This window comes from Asterias rubens, chromosome 7 (genome assembly GCF_902459465.1).
Source record: "Asterias rubens chromosome 7, eAstRub1.3, whole genome shotgun sequence".
Lineage (NCBI taxonomy): Eukaryota > Metazoa > Echinodermata > Asteroidea > Forcipulatida > Asteriidae > Asterias > Asterias rubens.
In genome coordinates this window covers 3,206,826-3,225,737 of record NC_047068.1, presented here as the reverse complement: position 1 = coordinate 3,225,737, position 18,912 = coordinate 3,206,826, and the positions used below count along the sequence as shown (strand labels likewise).

At 38.3% G+C, this 18,912-nt stretch overlaps 1 long non-coding RNA gene across 1 annotated transcript; it reads left to right on the top strand.

Moving 5' to 3' along the window:
- The first annotated feature begins 10,352 nt into the window (after window positions 1-10,352).
- Window positions 10,353-17,997, top strand: LOC117292102. The gene is made up of 3 exons (XR_004519254.1): window positions 10,353-10,392; window positions 10,996-11,099; window positions 17,945-17,997. It is a non-coding gene; the product is annotated as an uncharacterized LOC117292102 (long non-coding RNA).
- The last annotated feature ends 915 nt before the right edge of the window (window positions 17,998-18,912 follow it).

Sequence of the window (18,912 nt, the reverse complement as noted above, 5' to 3'; positions counted from 1 at the left end):
GTACCTCCCATAGTTGCTTTGTTTCCAACAAAATCAACACAATATTTGAATATTCGTGTGTACATTGTAACTAAGAGTAGCGATCTGTTTTTGATTTGCATCAGTGGCTTTCTGTAGTTTTCAAACCTGGGTTGGCAAAAACTCGGGCTGTGACGTTACAAAAGAAAGGTCTATTGTATTTGTTTTAATTTTTAAGTAACTTTTCTTGTAAGTACATTTGTCAGTACGTTTTTTTTTTTGTAGTATCATATTATCAGGGGGAAAAACCTGGTTTTTAAGTTGCCAAACAAAAATTAATGATGAAGATAGTGCAGAAGGAATTTCGGAAGTCGGAGAAATTAACGGATTCGCCGTATTGGTAAACTGTGCTTGCGATATTTTCAAAAAAAAACCTAGAACTCACAAAGACGCTGGTGAAATTTTGACCAAAGAAAGGAAACGGCATCGGAACTTGAATCTCAGAATAAACGTTGCGACGTCTTGGGAGAGATGAATCTCCATCTCCAAATGGAAACAGGATATCTGAAGAAGGAAAAAACACATTGGTCGACAGAGGGCGAACATTGTGACATCATTTTCGTCTACGTTTGTTGTTTCTTGTTCTTTCATTTTGTGCGATCGGCACGTTGCCACAAGATCACATTCATATTCATTTACGTAAATGGATGTTATGCCACGAAAGCCAAAATCCTCTACTTCCAATGATTTTTTTGTTTTAATTATTTGTACCTGATATAGAAATGGGGTTTACTGATGAGAAATGTTGCGGCAGCAGTCGTTTGCCGTCAGTTAGGCAAGTAATTTACTCAAATAGACAATTGCTGGAGATGTAAAGTTAATCACTTTGATGTAAAAAATCATTTGAGAATAAAATTAACAAAATAATATTATATCTTGGATTGGATTGGGTGGATATAAATATTGGTACTCTAAGCGTATGTTACATAGCGGGAGGCTGCCACGCCTTAAAGTAATAAACATTATACTTAAAGGCAGTGGACACTATTGGTAATTACTCAAAATAATTATTCCCATAAAACCTTTATTGGTGACGAGTAATGGGGAGAGGTTGATGGTATAAAGCATTGTGAGAAACGGCAGCCTCTGAAGTGCCAAAGTTTTCGTGAAAGAAGTAATTTTTCACGAATTTGATTTCGAGACCTCAGATTTAGAACTTGAGGTCTCGAAATCAACCATCTAAACGCACACAACTTCGTGTGACAAGGGTGTTTTTTCCTTTCATTATTATCTCGCAAGTTCGATGACCGATTGAGCTCAAATTTCCACAGGTTTGTTATTATATGCATATGTTGAGATACACTAACTGTGAAGGCTAGTCTTTGATAATTACCAATAGTGTCAACTGTCTTTAAAAACTGCACAATATTAAAATTGAAGTGCAAGAAATTCAGACAAAGAAAAAAAGTAAACAAACTTCCAGTAGTATTAGGAAGCCAAACACAAACCTGTGACTCTGATGGTGAAATGACAATAATTCTTGTTCACCTCGATATCTCTAACTGAGATGGGAAAACACTTTTTTTACATAAAGAAATCAGACCAAACAATCGATCCCAATGTGTTCCCAATAAACTGCTTATAGCAATGCATATTGAATGAACTTATTGGTCAACAGGAAATAAAAAGGGAATTTTTAAATCCCGATCGGTGTTGGTTACGCCTCTTAGCAAAAAGTAAGGAAGACAAGAACGGCCCGTAAATACCAGCATCAGACAAAGTTTAAACACTTTATAAATAACCAAACGGCCTGGATTTGAATTTAAATGACAACTGCATACATGTTTGATAATCCGAATAATATAAGGTGTTGGAGAAAATCTTAATCAGGAGTAGAAACAACTTACCGTCTTGAGCATTTGATGCAGTGACCAGCAGACATACTGCCAGCAAGAGGATGGTCATTGGTGAGGATGCCATTATTCTCGACTCTATGAAGACGCACAGTCGCTGTATAAACTCATTGGGACACGACTGTCCCCCATAGTCCATTCAAACCACAATCGTGTAGTGCCCAGTATGACCATTGCTTTTGTATCGGCCTTGACTGTGTAAAAACAAATAGAGATTTTGGCAGCCAAGTTTTTTAGAAAAAAAGAAAACAAGGAAGTGGAGTTGATGTGCCAAACTCCAAATAAATGTAAACAGTTTTACGAGGAAGGAAACGTATTTAATTAAGTTTCTACATTAACCCTTGTAGGAAGTCTTCACTTATTGTTTCAATAAGTTCGAATAACTAAGGCCCCCATATCTTGTCGCAGCACAGTTGGATTCTCCCAACAATAGTTGCTTGCTTAAGTAAAACAAAAAAATACAAACTGTTTTTTCCCCCCTAAAGTATGGTGGCCCTGAAGGGACATCGCACATCGCAAATATCTTTGCAAATATTTGCGATGTCGTAAATATCTTTGATGTCGCAAATATCTTTGCAAATATCTTTGCAAATATCTTTGCAAATATTTTTGGTGTCGCAAATATCTTTGCAAACATCTTTGCAAATTTTTGTGATGTCGAACATTTTATCCCATACCGTTTCGCATACTTTGTCGCATAGTTTGTATATTTGTGGCGGAAATTTTTCAAGAGCCTAAAGGGTTGTTTGGGTTCCAGCCTTCATTCCATTAACATGTACACACGGGTGGATAGTCGCATACAGTATACGAAAATTTGTAAATCTATACTATTAAAGCCGTAACCCGCGCCATCTTGGATTGAAATTAGAAGGTCCAGTGTAATGGCATCCTTGTGGAATTCACTCATATAGGCGCTAAGCCTAATCAACTTTCCAGCATTTTTTAAACGCATCAAACAGCAACTAATTGTTGTTAATAACTTTATTTGTTCCATATAAAAATAACCCTGTACCATTGGTGGTACAGTCCATATTATATGTCATCCCCCCACATACAGAACGTATACACGCAAAAGTTGCAACATTTTCAAGAAGAAAGTAAAAACGTTACTGATTCCTTTCATATAGGTTTTGCCAGTTCTTCAAAAGAGTACACGAAATTACCATTTAAGAATAGTATGCTTTCAGAGTTACGAACTTTGTGAAACATCAACGGCTGTTTTGAAGCTGTAACGAACATTCCATTGGTCAAGGTTCTGAAGCAACAAAATTGTTAGAACTTAAAGCAGTTTGGTCAGGACTCAGGATGTGCATTTGCCAAATCCGTTTTACGGTATTAAGCAATCGGCCGTCGGGTTGAGCCCTCATGTGCGGCTGAATCGGGTACTTTACATTTTTACGAATTTCTCCATACAAAATTAACCAAACTGGACGTACAAACCCTCAAAATAACAAGGCAAATGTTTTCTAAAAGTGAAATAAGTAAGAGGACGTAGGAGTAGATATTAAAGACAAATAAATTTACCGTTTCTATTATTTTAGTTTGTATAGGGTTCCAGAGTTAGGAAAACATATACAATTGGATGTTTTATCAGGGGACTTCGTCACGCGGGGCGCGCGCCACGGCGGATGTTGACCAGAAAGTTTACATGAGAATTAATTGATATGAGCATGGAGGTAGATAGACAGAGAGAGGCCGACGCTGTGTTACTCCCCAAAAGCGGTGGTAAAAAAAGTAGATTATCTGTTGCACAGCATGTTCCGAAAACTCGCTCTATTTGGTGCTCCGACAACTTTGTATGCGTCGTTTGACGTACGCTCGATAAATCACGATGGGGGCTTAAGATTCTAAAATCGTGTGAACGTTATTGGAAACAAAGTAGCAAATCATATTATAGCAAGAGGGTACCACTTCCATACAAGCCTTTTTAGTCGGATATCTCCTCTGCTATTAGCAGCGGTGATTATTGTTGAGGGTGGAGGGGGGGGGGGACCAGACTCTTGCGAGCCTTTAGTCGAGTAAATCCGTAGCTATCGGTGACTTCGGATTTGTTGCGGAGGGAACCAAATACCACTGCTGATTCCAAATTCATCGTGATAAACAATTGTCTGATTGGCTCTTTGACAAAGACCGCCTGTTGTCGGCAATATTTGAATTATACCCAATGTGCTCAACACAATAAAGTATGTGTGTCATTATATACAACAAATGACAATATTCCATACCGATTATAAATACAATTTCTAATCCAATCCTACGAAATGATTCATACCTTTAAGAATACCTCCCTTACCCCACCCTTTCACAACATTTGTATATACTAGAATCCTCCTCATCTAGCTGGGTGCCGCGCGAAGCGCGGCATCCCGCTAGTGTAAATTAATGTAATCGAATAAAATGTGCCCTCTCAAACCCCAGTCGTATAACGCACAGTGTGTCTATTGCTTTTATAGGGCCAGACTGTGTAACACATACAGCTATATATTGGCTGCCAAGTATTCTTGAGACAGATATAACAAGGAAGTTGACTTGCTATGCCAAATTTGAGCTACTTGTAAATAAAACAGTTTCAGCGAGGAAGGAAACGAAGTTCAATTCAGTTGCCATGTTTTATCCTAATGGAGGAAGTCATCGTATGGTTTTAATAAACTTTAAAAAAAAATGTCCACAATTCCAAGCTACAATCGTATGCCCCCCCCCCCCCCATGTGTCTGTCCCTCGAAATAAAGTTGAAAAACTTTTGATAATTTTGGAGACACTATTATCATCAAGATTCTATTTTATTTATTTTTTAAATTAAGGACACTGGACACTATTGGTAATTGTCAATGACCAGTCTTCACAGTAGGTGTTTTTTAACATAAGCATAAAATTACAAACCTGTGAAAGTTTGAGCTCGACTGGTCATCGGAGTTGTGAGTTAAATATGTAAGAAAAAACACCCTTGTCAAAGTTGTGCAATTTCAGGTGCTTGATTTTGAGCCCTCAAAGTCTAAGTCTGAGGTATCGAAATCTAATTCGTGGACAAGACTTCTTTTTCGAAAACTATGTCACTTCAGAGGGAGCCGTTTCTCATAACGCTTGCACTATCAACCTCTTCCCATTACTCGTTACCAAGAAAGGTTTTATGCTAATAATTATTTTGAGTAATTACCAATAGTGTTCACTGGCCATACATTATTTATTTTATATATATATATTTTTTAATATTTCGGTGAGATCTGGGACAGTGTTATAGAGCTGCTAAGCATACAAATTTGCTTAGCATGAAATTTTTGCCTCGATAAAAACAGGATTAGCCTACCAACCAAGTTTCCACGTGATTTTCAGGATGAGCAAACAGCAGCTGAATACCAGTAACAAGCAATATGCAACAAATGGAAATTTGGTTGGTAATCCTGTTTTTAACAAGGAAGACATTTCTTGCTCAGCAAGTTCTTGTGCTGAGCAGCTCTATGACATTGGGCCCTGGTTTCAAATCACATGACGTATACACAAATGGCTCGGGCCCTGTTTAGCTGAGAGTGTTGACAATCTAATCGCGAACAAACACCAAAACAATATGCTTCAGTTTCCGACCATTACGGATCTAGAAGGGAAAACGATCCAAACTTCCTCAAGAATGGCACGATGGCTGAAACGACGTAGCCAAGTCAAACTACTTTGTGTAACACTAATGCCAACACATAATACGAATTAATACAAATCACTTCCTCATTCACGAGGCAACATTTTGCAATATACACCAAAATGTAGATTTGAGATCTACATGAAGCATGGGTGGAGGGCGAGGGAGCATTGCTTGTTACCAAGTATGCTAGCAATTATATTAAGTATAAATACCAATAGTGTTCACTGCCTTTAAGCAGCTCTTTGAAACTGGCCCCTTATCTTAGTGGCATAACCATTAAGTTAATAATCGAACCTAACCCCCTAAAAAGAAAAACATTATCATCCAATAAAAAAAATAGAAAAATACAAGTTATAATAAATCAATATTGAACATTGACCTCGTACTGCAATAATTAAAACATGTTAAAGCAGTACAAATCAATGACAACTTACGTTTCTTCTGTCAGCTGTGTTAAAAAATCTATCAATGTTGCGCGGATGAGCTCAGCTATGGCTTTCCCTGCTTTTACTTGCTTTTATTTTCATTTTATTTAATGAGAGCCAAACAAGAACCTGAACAAATAGGGAAATAAATAAATGCATAACTAATGTGTTTATTCATGATTAAAATATCAGAAACACGTGTTGAGGTAGGGGCACGTTGCAAACTACACACGGGGCTGAAACAGGGTTACCCATCCTCCTCTCTCCCCTCGCAGTCCGTAAGGATGTAGGCAGTAATTTTTAAGTTGAACTAAACTGCTCACAAAAAGTAAGGAAACTTTTTTTCAATCCAGTATATTGGTTATTATTTAATACTCTCTTTGTATATGGTATATATCATTGCAAAGCTGAACTGTTCCTCTTCAAAATGATACCGTAATTGCAATGATTACATGTTGCTGGACTTGACCACGTTAATGAGAATGAGACAAAGTCACAAATCAAATGTGCCAAAGTTAGCAATATTATTGTGTTACTGTATGAACAATCAAATTTACACTGTAATTCAAACTTCCTGATCTTAATCCACTTTATTGAGACAAGAAATTTGGTATAGAGCAAGACAACTTACTGATCTTAATACACTCTATTGATACAAAAAGTTCAGTAACGAGTGGATGATCCGAAGGCGTTGATGACAGCCTGGCACCTTCTTATGCTGCACACAAGTCTTGTGATGCGCTGATGATGAGGGATGGCGTTCCATTCTCCATTAAGGAACCTGGATGGGTCAGCCACAGTTGATGTGTCGGTGGTTCTGGTACGGACAGCGAGGCCAAGCTGGTCCCACAGATGTTCCATGGGATTCAGGTCTGGACTGTTAGCGGGCCAATCCATCCGGTGCACCCCAACATTTTTCAGGTAGTCAGTCACCAGTCGGGCTCGATGGGGGCGAGCGTTGGCATCTTGAAAGATGGCATTTGGTCCAAAGTCTGCAAGTATGGGACTGCATTCGGCTGTAGAATATCGTCTTGCAAATACCCATCAAACAAGGTGTTTTTCATGAGATGAGGGTAAATTATTGTGTCCAATGAGCTCACTTGTGCACATCATTGTGTAAACCATTAATGGTTCTGAAAAGCTTGATCGGTTTGATTAATGAGCATTACCTATTGACCATACACAGACAACGGTAATTTTGGCACATTTGATTTGTGGCTTTGCCTCATTGTTATTCGTGTAGCCAAGTTCAGCAACATGTAATCATTGCAAATGTGGTATTATTTTAAAGAGGAACAGTTCGGCTTTGCATTGATATATACCATATACAAAGAGAGTATTAAATAATAACAAATATACTGGATTAAAAAAAAGTTTCCTTACTTTTTGTGAGCAGTTTATTTACTTAAGTTTGTAAAGAATCCATAGTGAAAGAAGGAAACTTGTTGCATAACACTTGTACCAGTCCTTGTTGTGGCCGTCTTGACCTAGAAAATGATCGAGCTTCCTTGAAGCTTGAGAAAACTCCGAAGACGTTATAAGTTCCTTCAATCACAATAATTCTAACACCCAGCTGTAGATTATGTTACGAATCTACACTGTGAAAACGAAAGTTTAGATTCGTAAAAATAGTCAATAGTTGCAACAATATAGTGACGTCACAGAAATAGTTCAACATCAACTAGGGGCCTGGGTGGTTGAGCCTGGTTTTCCAACTTTGGTATTTGTTTGTTTGTCTGTCTGTCTGTCTGTCTGTCTGTCTGTCTGTCTGTCCGTCTGTCCGTCTGTCCGTCCGTCTGTCTGTCGGTCTGTCTGTCTGTCTGTCTGTCTGTCTGTTTGTTTGTTTTTAACATTTCCATAAATCTCATAAACAATTTAATGGGTTTTTTTTTAGTTTGGGGTGACGTCGTACTTGTTCCATCGAAATATTTACCCCCATCTCACTCTATATAAAAAATAAAATAAAAATAATTATGAAAAAATAGTTTTAACACTTGTGAGATTGAGGCACCAGCAGGATAGGGGGGAAAACCACACAAAGATTCCGAAGAGAAATATCAACAGATTTTTCTACAGCCAGATTCCCTTTGGTGAGCCATCTCGACCAAAACGCACGTTCAATTGCACCAGCAGAGTGATCTGTTCACCCGATTTGAGAATACGATGCGTTTTATCAACGATGATGATTGACTTGTCTTGATATCAGTCGCTATGTTTTGTACCAGTCACCGGCAGAAGGCGCACCGTCAACTTATTTGGGAGGCTGACTCCGAGGGACTGGGCGAGTCTATACGGGTGCACCCCACTATTTAGGAGAAGAAAACAGAGCGTCGAGCCCATTATAATTGTATACACCCTTTAAACTATTCTACATTAAACATTATTTGAGAGCCCCCAATAGGGTTTCAGAGACAAATCCCAACAGGGGACTTTTGGGACGCTAGGTGGCAGCAGACTTACCAGGTAAAATCCATTGTTTTCGGTAATGTGCGCATGCTCAGAACTACGTAACGCTGGAATTTACCTGAAAAGTCTGCTGCCACCTAGCGTCCCAAAGTCTCCCATTGTGACCTGTTGACTTCCAACTTGATGTATTTTGGATGACATTTGGCCCTAAAAATGGTCCTATTTGCTGAGAGGTGTAGGGATATACTTTTCAAGATTGATGCTTGGAGGAACCCTACGGGGGCCAAGGACTCCCTTTATAAAATTGAGCAGAGGATTAAAGTTCAAGTGTCAATGAATAATGTTCTTTATACTGTACAAACTTTGAGACTTCTAAATATATTTTCGTCTGTTTTTGACTGTCGCATTTTTCACTGTATGCTGTGTGAGCTTATTAAGTGGGTGCACACACAACTCTGGAGTGAAAGAAACCAGATGTGTGGGTGAGAGATATCTCTTATCCAGTAAATCGTGTTGCGATATCGGCGACTACGCCAACAAAATGAACGCCTCGAATCGAGACTAATTCACATGCACTGCCCTTGTTCACCGGTTTTCATATGCTTGCAATTAAGCTCAAATTAAAGGAATCTTTGGATTTATTACAAGCCAGGTAATTACAACGGGATGCATTGTTGAGTCAGCCATGACCTTTGGAACACAACAAGGCACAAAAGAAGTATTAAAGTCACCAACCTGTTATTTAAAGACACTGGACACTAGTTTGGTAAAATGTCAAAGACCAGTCTTCTCACCTGGTGTATCTGCATATTATGCATAAAATAACAAACCTGTATTAGTTTTAACTCAATTGGTCAGCCGAGTTGCGAAAAAAATGCCCTTGTCACACGAAGTTGTGTGCTTTCAGATGCTTGATTTCGAGACCTCAAATTCTTTAAATCCGAGGTCTCGAAATCTACTTCGTGGAAAATTACTTCTTTCTTGAAAACTACGTCGTCAGAGGGGAGCCGTTTCTCACAATGTTTTAAACTATCAACAGCTCCCCATTACTCGTCACCAAGTAAGGTTTTATGTTAATAATTATTTTGAGTATGTACCAATAGTGTCGACTGCCTTTCAAATTTGGGGAACATTTGCTACACACAATCATGAGTCGGTGAAATTCAAGAGGCGCAGGCAGGATGGAAGTTTGAGACAAAACGTTATTGCTTTATTGTAGGCGTATTTGCAACGGTCTCCTTCACTTGTCTGCTCTCGCCGAATGCCAGTTAAAAGAATTGCAAGCGAATCTAGAATTAGAAACTTCAAACCAAAAACAATTCGCTAATCCCCCAGCAGCAACTTTCTAAAATAACTGTTTTTTATTGTTATGTAAAATTACCCGAGTGGTTAAAAATAACAAAATGCATTTGAGGACACACATGGTAAGACAACTTCAACATAAACATATTTCAACATAAACATAGCGAGGGGCAATTTTCCAGCATTATCATGGTTAAACAAAATCATATAATAATATTATTTCTTTGTTTTTTTTGCATCTTTGTGAGTGACAACTTTTGTAACGGTTCTATAATGATTATTAGTAGTATTTGGAAGGGATTTCTCGTGGCGTGGTTCGTATTTGGGGATATTGTTTGTTTAATTTCATTTTTTTATCCTGTTGCGCTTGGTATTTTCATAGAGTGGTATTTTTAACCAGAATTAATCAAAATCATCCAGCAAGTGCATCAATTAACCATCTAATGCAGGCTCATTAACTTTACGCGGGAGACTCTACAATCTGCCGACAGAGGGCGCGATTCCTATTTAAATACTTAGTCAGATACCCTAAACCAAATTCAACGCTGAACGTATAGGTTAAGTCGAGCTTGATAAATCACGTGTGTCCCATTCAGAAACGCATGCGGTATCAAAATTTCTCAAAAACATGGACGGAGAGGAGTGACTTGCTTCTTCGAGAGAATTTTGCCCGCATTTGGCTCCATTTTACCGTTTCCTGAAAAAGAAACGGTAGTTATGAAGTGCAAGACATGTGCTCACAAAGTAAATGCAAAAAGTAAGTTTGGAATATATATATTTATTGTGGAAACCGGAGCTTGTAAAGTTGTGTGTGATAACCCCCTTGACTTGTGCGTTATTTATAAAAGGGGGAGGCGGGTCGGGACGTGGTCAAGGAGGCGGTGGGGGAGGAGGCTGATGCATGATCGCAACACTCAGACTTTAAATATTAAACACAATAATGCAAATTCAGCTCAATGACTTTGAATCTGATGATGTAAATGACCTGTGACTGATAATTTTGTAGTTGACAAAAAATATTGACTATTTTTTTGTTATAACTTTCCGTGGCGCCACCACTTTTTCACTCATTTTTACAAAAAGGGATATATTAATCAGGTAAATTAGATACTATATTATTTTATTTCGAATGAAAAAGTGGTGGCGCCATACGGAATCTTTTCCCTTTTTTTTTTAAGATATAAAAATTACATTCCTTGTAACACTTGTGTAAAGTTGTTTTTATTAATATTATCAGTGATTTTTTTTTCTTTGTATCACTCAGCGATGACCGCATATTTTATATCACTACCAATTAATAGCACAGACAGCATTTTTTGAATGAATGAAAAGTCACTTATTGTCTTCCTTCTCATTACAGTTGCATTACATGGTGTGGTCTATCATTCATACCTGCATCTCAACTCTCACAAGAATGTTGAAGGTCGTCAGGAGGTCGTCGACCCGAAAGACCTAGGACCACTGGTGAGTGAAACACTGGAGTTTTATCTTACATATGGTGGCTTTAAAGGGACATCGCAAATATATATTGACGCCAATATTGACGCCAATATTCGTGACTTTTACCCCAAGTTGCAAATATTTGCAACTTGAGGCTATGTCGTAAATATTGGCGTCAATATTGGCGTCAATATTTGCGACATAGGGCCCATGTCGTGAATATTGGCGTCAATATTGGCGTCAATATTTGCGACTTTGGGCCAAGTCGTGAATATTGGCGTGAATATTGGCGTCAATATTTGCGACTTTGGGCCAAGTCGTGAATATTGGCGTCAATATTGGCGTCAATATTGGCGTCAATATTTGCAACTTGGGGTAAAAGTCGCAAATATTGGCGTCAATATTGGCGTCAATATATATTTGCGATGTCCCTTTAAAGCCACCATACTTACATGTCTTAGGAATTGTCCAAATTGTTTAGGTTTATATCTTGATGTTTACATACAGAAATGTTTGTACATTATTGTTGTTTAGTCGCCCCTGCTAGAACCATCAAAACATTGTGTTTTTATTTTTTCTTGCAGAGGTTTCAACATTTATATTACTCTGAATTTTTAAAATTGGTTTATGAAAAAAAAGATGCACAATAGATGAAATTTATTAGGTGATTTACAGGCCTCAAATTTCCCGATTTTTAGGGCAAGGCCACTTTGGCCTTGAATTTGTCAAATTTTGAAAGGGCACCAAGGCCATGGGGTAGGGCACCAAGGCCATGGGGTAGGGCACCAAGGCCAACTTAAAATTTCAAAAAGGGCATCAAGGCCATAAAAAATAAAGATCATGAAACAATTTCTGTTCAGGTCCATGAAGGCTATTTTAATGAACCATTTCATTACTTTTGCTTTCAAGTATTTTTAAATGTATTTAATTTTATTGATTAATGGGAAGTAAAAGTATGCATCCATTTTTTGTTGCGATGGCCAGACCTAAACAATGAACTGTCACTTAACTGTGTGCAGCGGAGATTTTGTTGCGACGGCCGGACGTAAACAATGAGCTGTCACTTGACTGTGTGCAGAGCGGAGATTTATTCAACGGACATACATGTACCATACATGTACATGTACCTTTCATGTACATGTACATGATGCGTGATTTACGTAACATGGCCCACATGCACAAACATGTACGAGTACCAGTGAACAAGCACAACACCAGTGGAATAGGCGGACGCCCAACCTCGAATGGAACCGAAATTGTGATTAGCTGGTACCCATCATGGACAACCTTGCGTGGGTACGCGTGTTGCAAGATGAGTACCAGTGCGATTGTTCTCAAATGGTCGTTGCAAGTACATCCGGCCCGTGTATAAACTTCGAGTACACAATGTCTATGGATGCACGTCTGTCGTTCGTTCTGCATCGTACACACACACATGCACTGCATGGATATGCTGCCGTCCGTTTAAATTCCGTGTGATGAGCATTCAACCGACTGCGCTCTGTGTGCCTGTATTAATATAGAATGTACATGTAAGTGTTTGATTTTATGTGCACACAGACGGATGGTGGTGTATCAAAACATAAATTTTGATCTCAAAAAGGGCACGACGGCCATCGGAGAAAAAGGGCACGGCCTTTTTGGCCGCGAAAATGTCCGATTTTCTCGGGGCACCACGGCCAGTAAGCAGGGCACCGGCGGCCATGGCCGTCGTGGCCGCCGGGAAATTTGAGGCCTGGATTAATTGCATATGGTTTCTTTTGAAGAATATAACTCCCAAAATATTTAGGTTCACCATTTTGTTTTTCTTCAGGAAAGACACAAAACCGAATCAGTGTAAAGGGTTTGCCACCTGTAGGGGGACCTCTGGTCAATTATGAAATGGTTTGAAAGAAAAAAGGCACAATTTCGTTTTGAATAAAAGGTGGTTTATCATTTTGTAAATTTTGGAAAAAAAAGCAACCCCAAAGTTCTTTGTTGGTACTTGTCTATTTTATTTCAGAGGTTTTATCCCTCTGAAAACAGCAAAATTCAGTGATAAAGGTTCGCCAACCATAAGGAAACCTCTGGCCAATGTTTTAACTGTTTTAGCTGAAAAATGTACCACTTTGTTTTAAAGGCTTGGTAATTTGGTAATTTTTGAAAATTACCCTCCCCCTCCCCAAATATTTGGTCAGAAATAGTTTGTTTTATTTCAGAGGTTTTATATTTAACTCTTAAGAAGAGCAACATTCAGTGATATGGGTTCGCCACCCGTAGGGAAACTTCTGGCCAATTTTTTAACTGTGTTTAGTACCACTTCATTTTAAAAGGCGATTTTTTTTTTATAATTTGGTAATTTTTGAAAATTACCCTCTCCCCTCCCCAAATATTTGGTTAGAAATATTTGTTTTATTTCAGAAGGTTTATATTTAACCTTTAAGAAGAGCAACAATCAGTCATATGGGTTCGCCACCCGTAGGGAAACCGCTGGTAATTTTTTTAACTGTGTTTAATTGAAAAAAGTACCACTTCATTTTAAATGGTCATTTTTTTTATAATATGGTAATTTGGGAAAATTACCCCCCCCCCCCAAATATTTGGTTAGAAACAGTTTTATATCGGAGGTTTTTTATTTAACTCTTTAGAAGAGCAAACCCCACCCTTGTTACCGCTTGTTAAGTGATATGGGTTCGCCACCCATAGTGAAACCTCTAGCCAATTTTTTAACTGCTGTTTATTAATTGAAAAATTTGCCACTTCATATTAGGTGATTTATTTGGCAAGTCTTGAAAAATAAGCCCCACAATATTTGGTTTTATATTTTTAACTCTGAAACCAGAAGAGCAGAAATTCAGTAACAAAGGGTTCGCCACCTGTAAGGAAACCCCTGGTAAATTTTTTATCGGTGTTTGATTGAAATTAGGTAAAATTTGAAAACTAACGGAAGCCCCCAAATATTTTGATATACAAAAAGGTTTGTTTTATTTCAGAGGTTTTATGTTTTACCTGTGAAAACAGAGGAGCGAAAATCGGGTTCGCCACCCGGAAGGACACCCCTGGCCAATTTTTTTGAAAAGTTTGGAAAAAAAGCAAACCTTATATGTTGATGTATCGAAATCTTTACCTCTTATTGATTGATCGCTACTGTGCCAGGGTTTTGCTTCTTTCTGTTTTCTCAGCAAGTAGAACCAGTAGATCTGTTTTGCTGAAACTTTCACAGTTTTACTTCATCTTTCTATGTTTTGTCCATTAATCATTGAAAAACAAAACAAACTAGACATAGTGTTTTTTGTTAATTACAAAAACACGGTGTTCGGTTGGACGTTACGTGATGACGTAGTTCAAAAACATTGAACCATAAAGATGTTTTTTATACAATGTGTCGTTATTTTATAGTTAAACTTGTATCACACTTTTGAACGCCTTGTTTCTTCACAAATGCAATATGTTTGTGTGAGATTGGCATAAGTTTTTTTGTTTGCAACTTCTGAAAGCCCTTTAAAAATCTAGCTCACCCCTGCACTTGATGCTGTACACAGATTTGATAATCAACAGCGCCCTCTTTGGTGGGCAAAAAGAGAGCGCTGTTGGGAATTCCCCCAAAAATGTTCGCGCCATATGATTTTTACAAATTTTAAACGTTGTTTTATTGTTATTTAATACCCGATGACGTCATTTTGAAGGTTCAACTATCTGTTGAGTTTCAAGGTTCAAATCGATCTCAATTTTGAATTATGCCGTAGATAAGCTCAACAGTTGTTTTTTGGCTGGAAAAAAGACGAATGCGAACTTTGACCCAGGGTAACGACCAGGAAGTTAAGGTCGTACGATTTTAGTGTTAATTTTTCAAATGTTTCCCAAGTCTTTATCTATCCGATGCCCGAGTATGAACATCATAGCTTTTATATTCGTTGATATACAGCAACAAGCAAATGGTAATTTTTGAACATTAAAAACCTTGTCATGACCTCATGACGTCATCATTCCGTAAAAGTGGCGGTTTCTTCTACTCACTATTGCCTATGTACATAGTAAGTTTTAAGTTTGTACAAGCTTTACTTTTGTTTAAAACCTCAAAAGTTGGTTTTTTTATGTTAAATACACGAAAGCAAACTTTGACCCAGGGTAACGACCCGGAAGTTAAGGCCGTACGATTTTGGCGTTAACTTTTCAAATGTTGTCCAAGTCTTTATCTATCCGATGCTGAAATATGAACATCATAGCTTTTCTATTCGTTGAGATACAGCAACAAGCAAATGGTCATTTTTCAAAATTAAAAACCCTGTCATGACGTCATCAATGATGTCATCATTCCCAAAAAGTGGCGGTTTCTTCTACTCACTATTGCCTATGTACATAGTAAGTTTTAAGTTTGTACAAGCTTTTACTTTTGTTTAAAAGCTCAAAAGTTGTTTTTTTGATGTAAAATACACGAAGGCGAACTTTGACCCAAGGTAACGACCCAGAAGTTAAGGTCCTACGATTTTGGCGTTAACTTTTCAAATGTTCTCCAAGTCTCTGTCTATCCGATGCTGAAATATGAACATCATAGCTTCAATATTCGTTGAGATACAGCAACAAGCAAATTGTAAATTCTCAACATTAAAAACCTTGCCATGACGTCATCAATGACGTCATCAATCCAAAAAAGTGGCAGTTTCATCTACGCACTAGTGCCTATGTACAAAGTAAGTTTTAAGTTTGTACAAGCTTTACTTTTGCTTAATAAAGCTCAAAAGTTGTTTTTTGATGAAAAATGCGAAGGCGAACTTTGACCCAGAGTAACGTCCGTCGATGTCGGTTTTTTCCCATAACCGATATATCGAAAATTTAATATCGAGTATACTCGATATATCGAGTATTTCCCGCGCGCAAGATGGAAGCCTAAAAACAGCACTTGGTATACTCATGGAGGTAGAAATATATATACCATAGACTGACACTTTAATAGGGTTACATTTCAACCTGTTTTTGTCTGATCCCCCGAACTTGTTTGTAGTCCAAACAATTTCAGATTGCGTAGTCCCGCCCCGATTATTTCTGGTTTTACAACAAAGTATGATCGCCGCTACCGCTGGCTTGGCCAATTGGTGAACGCTCACCACAATTCTCGATTCGTGATTGGCCATGATTGGCCGTCTCAAAATGACACAGAGCCTTTGTGAGTTGCGTGACTCGCCAACATTAAGGTGTCAGTTGCCGATGCATTGACGTAGAAGTGTCTATCAAGTTGTCCGACGGGCGTGCGGACTACCTTTACGGTTGGAAATGGTTGAGATAATCATCGAAAAAAAATCACTAGAAAGTCCCGCAAAACACAGACCCACCACTCAGCAAACACAATATACAACGCACGCAGCATGCAGTCACATAGTCTCCAATAAAGGCTCGTAGTCTTTTTACTTTGCAAAGGCAAGAAACATTGAATGCTAGAACGCCCTCTATTGTCGAAATAACGCAGTGCATCACGCGATACCGCCTTGACCAAAGACTGCATGTGTCTGCGCACGCTTGGGCAAACGGGTTTTCCCCCTGAATTGCAATAACCATACACGCTGGTGTGCACGCTGAAACCGTACAACAGCATAGTCTTCGCTGGTACGCACGCAAAAGCCGCCGACAGCGTGGTCTGCGAAGCATATAGTTCCTCGCAAATGTTAGCTTGTTTACCGAAAACAACACAACGTGTAGGCTTTATTTGACCAAAATGATGCCATTACGATACCTTGGATTGATCGAAAGATTATTTTACTGTATAACGTAAGATTGTTTTCTTCCTTGTTTTGTTTTGTTTGTTTAAAGCCATTGGACACTTTCGGAACAGAAAAAAAAATTAACAGTTCACAGATTTACAAATAACTTACAGGGTTTACAGAAGGTAATGGTGAAAGACTTCTCTTGAAATAATATTGTTTCATGAAATGCTTTCATGACAAGGCCGGCAAAACCTGCGGTAACAAGGGTGGGGTTTTCCCGTTATTTTCTTCGACTCAATGACTGATTGAGCCTAAATTTTCACAGGTTTGTTGTTCTATATATAAGTTGCAGGGTATTTTTGCAAAGTCAATAATGCTGTGATGAAGACGCATTGATTTTGATCACATGCACAATGGGAAGTTGCATCTTAAACAGCCGATAGGCTAGGGCAGCAGCGGCGGTTTCTTTTGAGGTTTTACCGTGCGCTCGCCGCGGGGTCGTAAACTTCAGCGGCGGGCCGGCGGCTGATGGCGAAAACACAAAGAACATGCAGACATACTTGGTTGTAAAACGTATTTTATTTAATAGGGCAACTCAAAATGATGAAACTACATAACGACGACGGCTTTTCTAATACTCAAACACAGATTTCTTTTAAATAATCGGACAGTCCCACTCTTTTGGTATTTTCGATATCATTTAGGAACATCGAAATTTTCAAAACATCGACATATAAAAGTGACATCGGCGATTTCGATGTCAAAAAAATATCGAGTTTTTGAGTATTTTCGATATATCGACGGACGTTAACCCACAGTAACGACTGGAAGTTAAGGTCATACGATTTTGGCGTTAACTTTTCAAATGTTGTCCAAGTCTTTATCTATCTGATGCCCAAGTATGAACATCATAGCACTCATATTCGTTGAGATACAGCAACAAGCAAATGGTAATTTTTCAAAATTAAAAACCCTGTCATGACGTCATCAATGACGTCATCATTCCCAAAAAGTGGCGGTTTCTACTCACTATTGCCTATGTACATAGTAAGTTTTAAGTTTGTACAAGCTTTACTTTTGTTTAAAATTGCTGGAGAAGGTTCGCAGGGCCCTACCTTTTAGGCGTATTATCAATGCTTGGTTATTTTTCATCACTTCTTAATTTCATTTTTGTATCTGGTCTGATTTCAGATTGACAGGGCATGTGCCAAGTGCCGTCACGATGAACTTCATTGCCACACCAGGCAAACACGATCAGCTGATGAAGGACAAACCGTCATCTATTTCTGCCCATCATGCAAGTAAGTTAATCACTACTTAAAGTCACCTGGAAATAGAATTTGTTTTCTTTCAAACATAAGAGTATAATATGCTTACGAACAATAAAACAATGTTTTGTAGTAATTGTTTATCACGATTTATATGTTTAAAAAATATATAAAGTTGTTTGGTGGGCTGACTCCGCCTACCCCTTTTGTGACGTCAATCGAGGCAGACTTTGCCTGCAATGCGTATAGTAAACACACGTGTAAACACAAGTACATGTACGTCCAAGTCAAAAGTTGGTACATTTCAAAAAGTGTTTTTCTGCATTCATCAGCAATACACCTGGTCGGTGTTTTGTTTTGAATCGTACAAACTCACGACTTGGTCCGTAGATGTACTTTGCAATTGTGTTTACTCTACGCATTACAGGCAAAGTCTGCCTCGATTGACGTCACGAACAGCGCCCTCTCGGGTCGGGTCTACTCTTAAATTTGTAAATAACATAAGAACTGATTTTTTAAAACCTTAGTTAACTGTTTATTCACATTCCACTCATCAAAACACATATGTGTGACAAAAGCTTTATTTTGAAAAAATACCACTTCCAGGTGACTTTAAACCTGGTTCATACTTCCTGCAAATGCAAAGTGAATTGTGGCGACCCAGCCTTGTTTAGTTAACGAATGAATGTTTCAAAGAGGTTGAACACAGTTCAACTGTTGCGAGTGATTCATTGCGAGTTTGTGACAACAAAATTTGTTCGCATTTGCAGGAAGTATGAACTGGGCTTTAGGCTTGTAGATCCTTTTAGGTTTATCATACAGTTTCCATAGATTGCACAGGGGTAAGTAGGTACCTGTGAGGGCAGAGATGGTTCTTGTGATTTATTTATC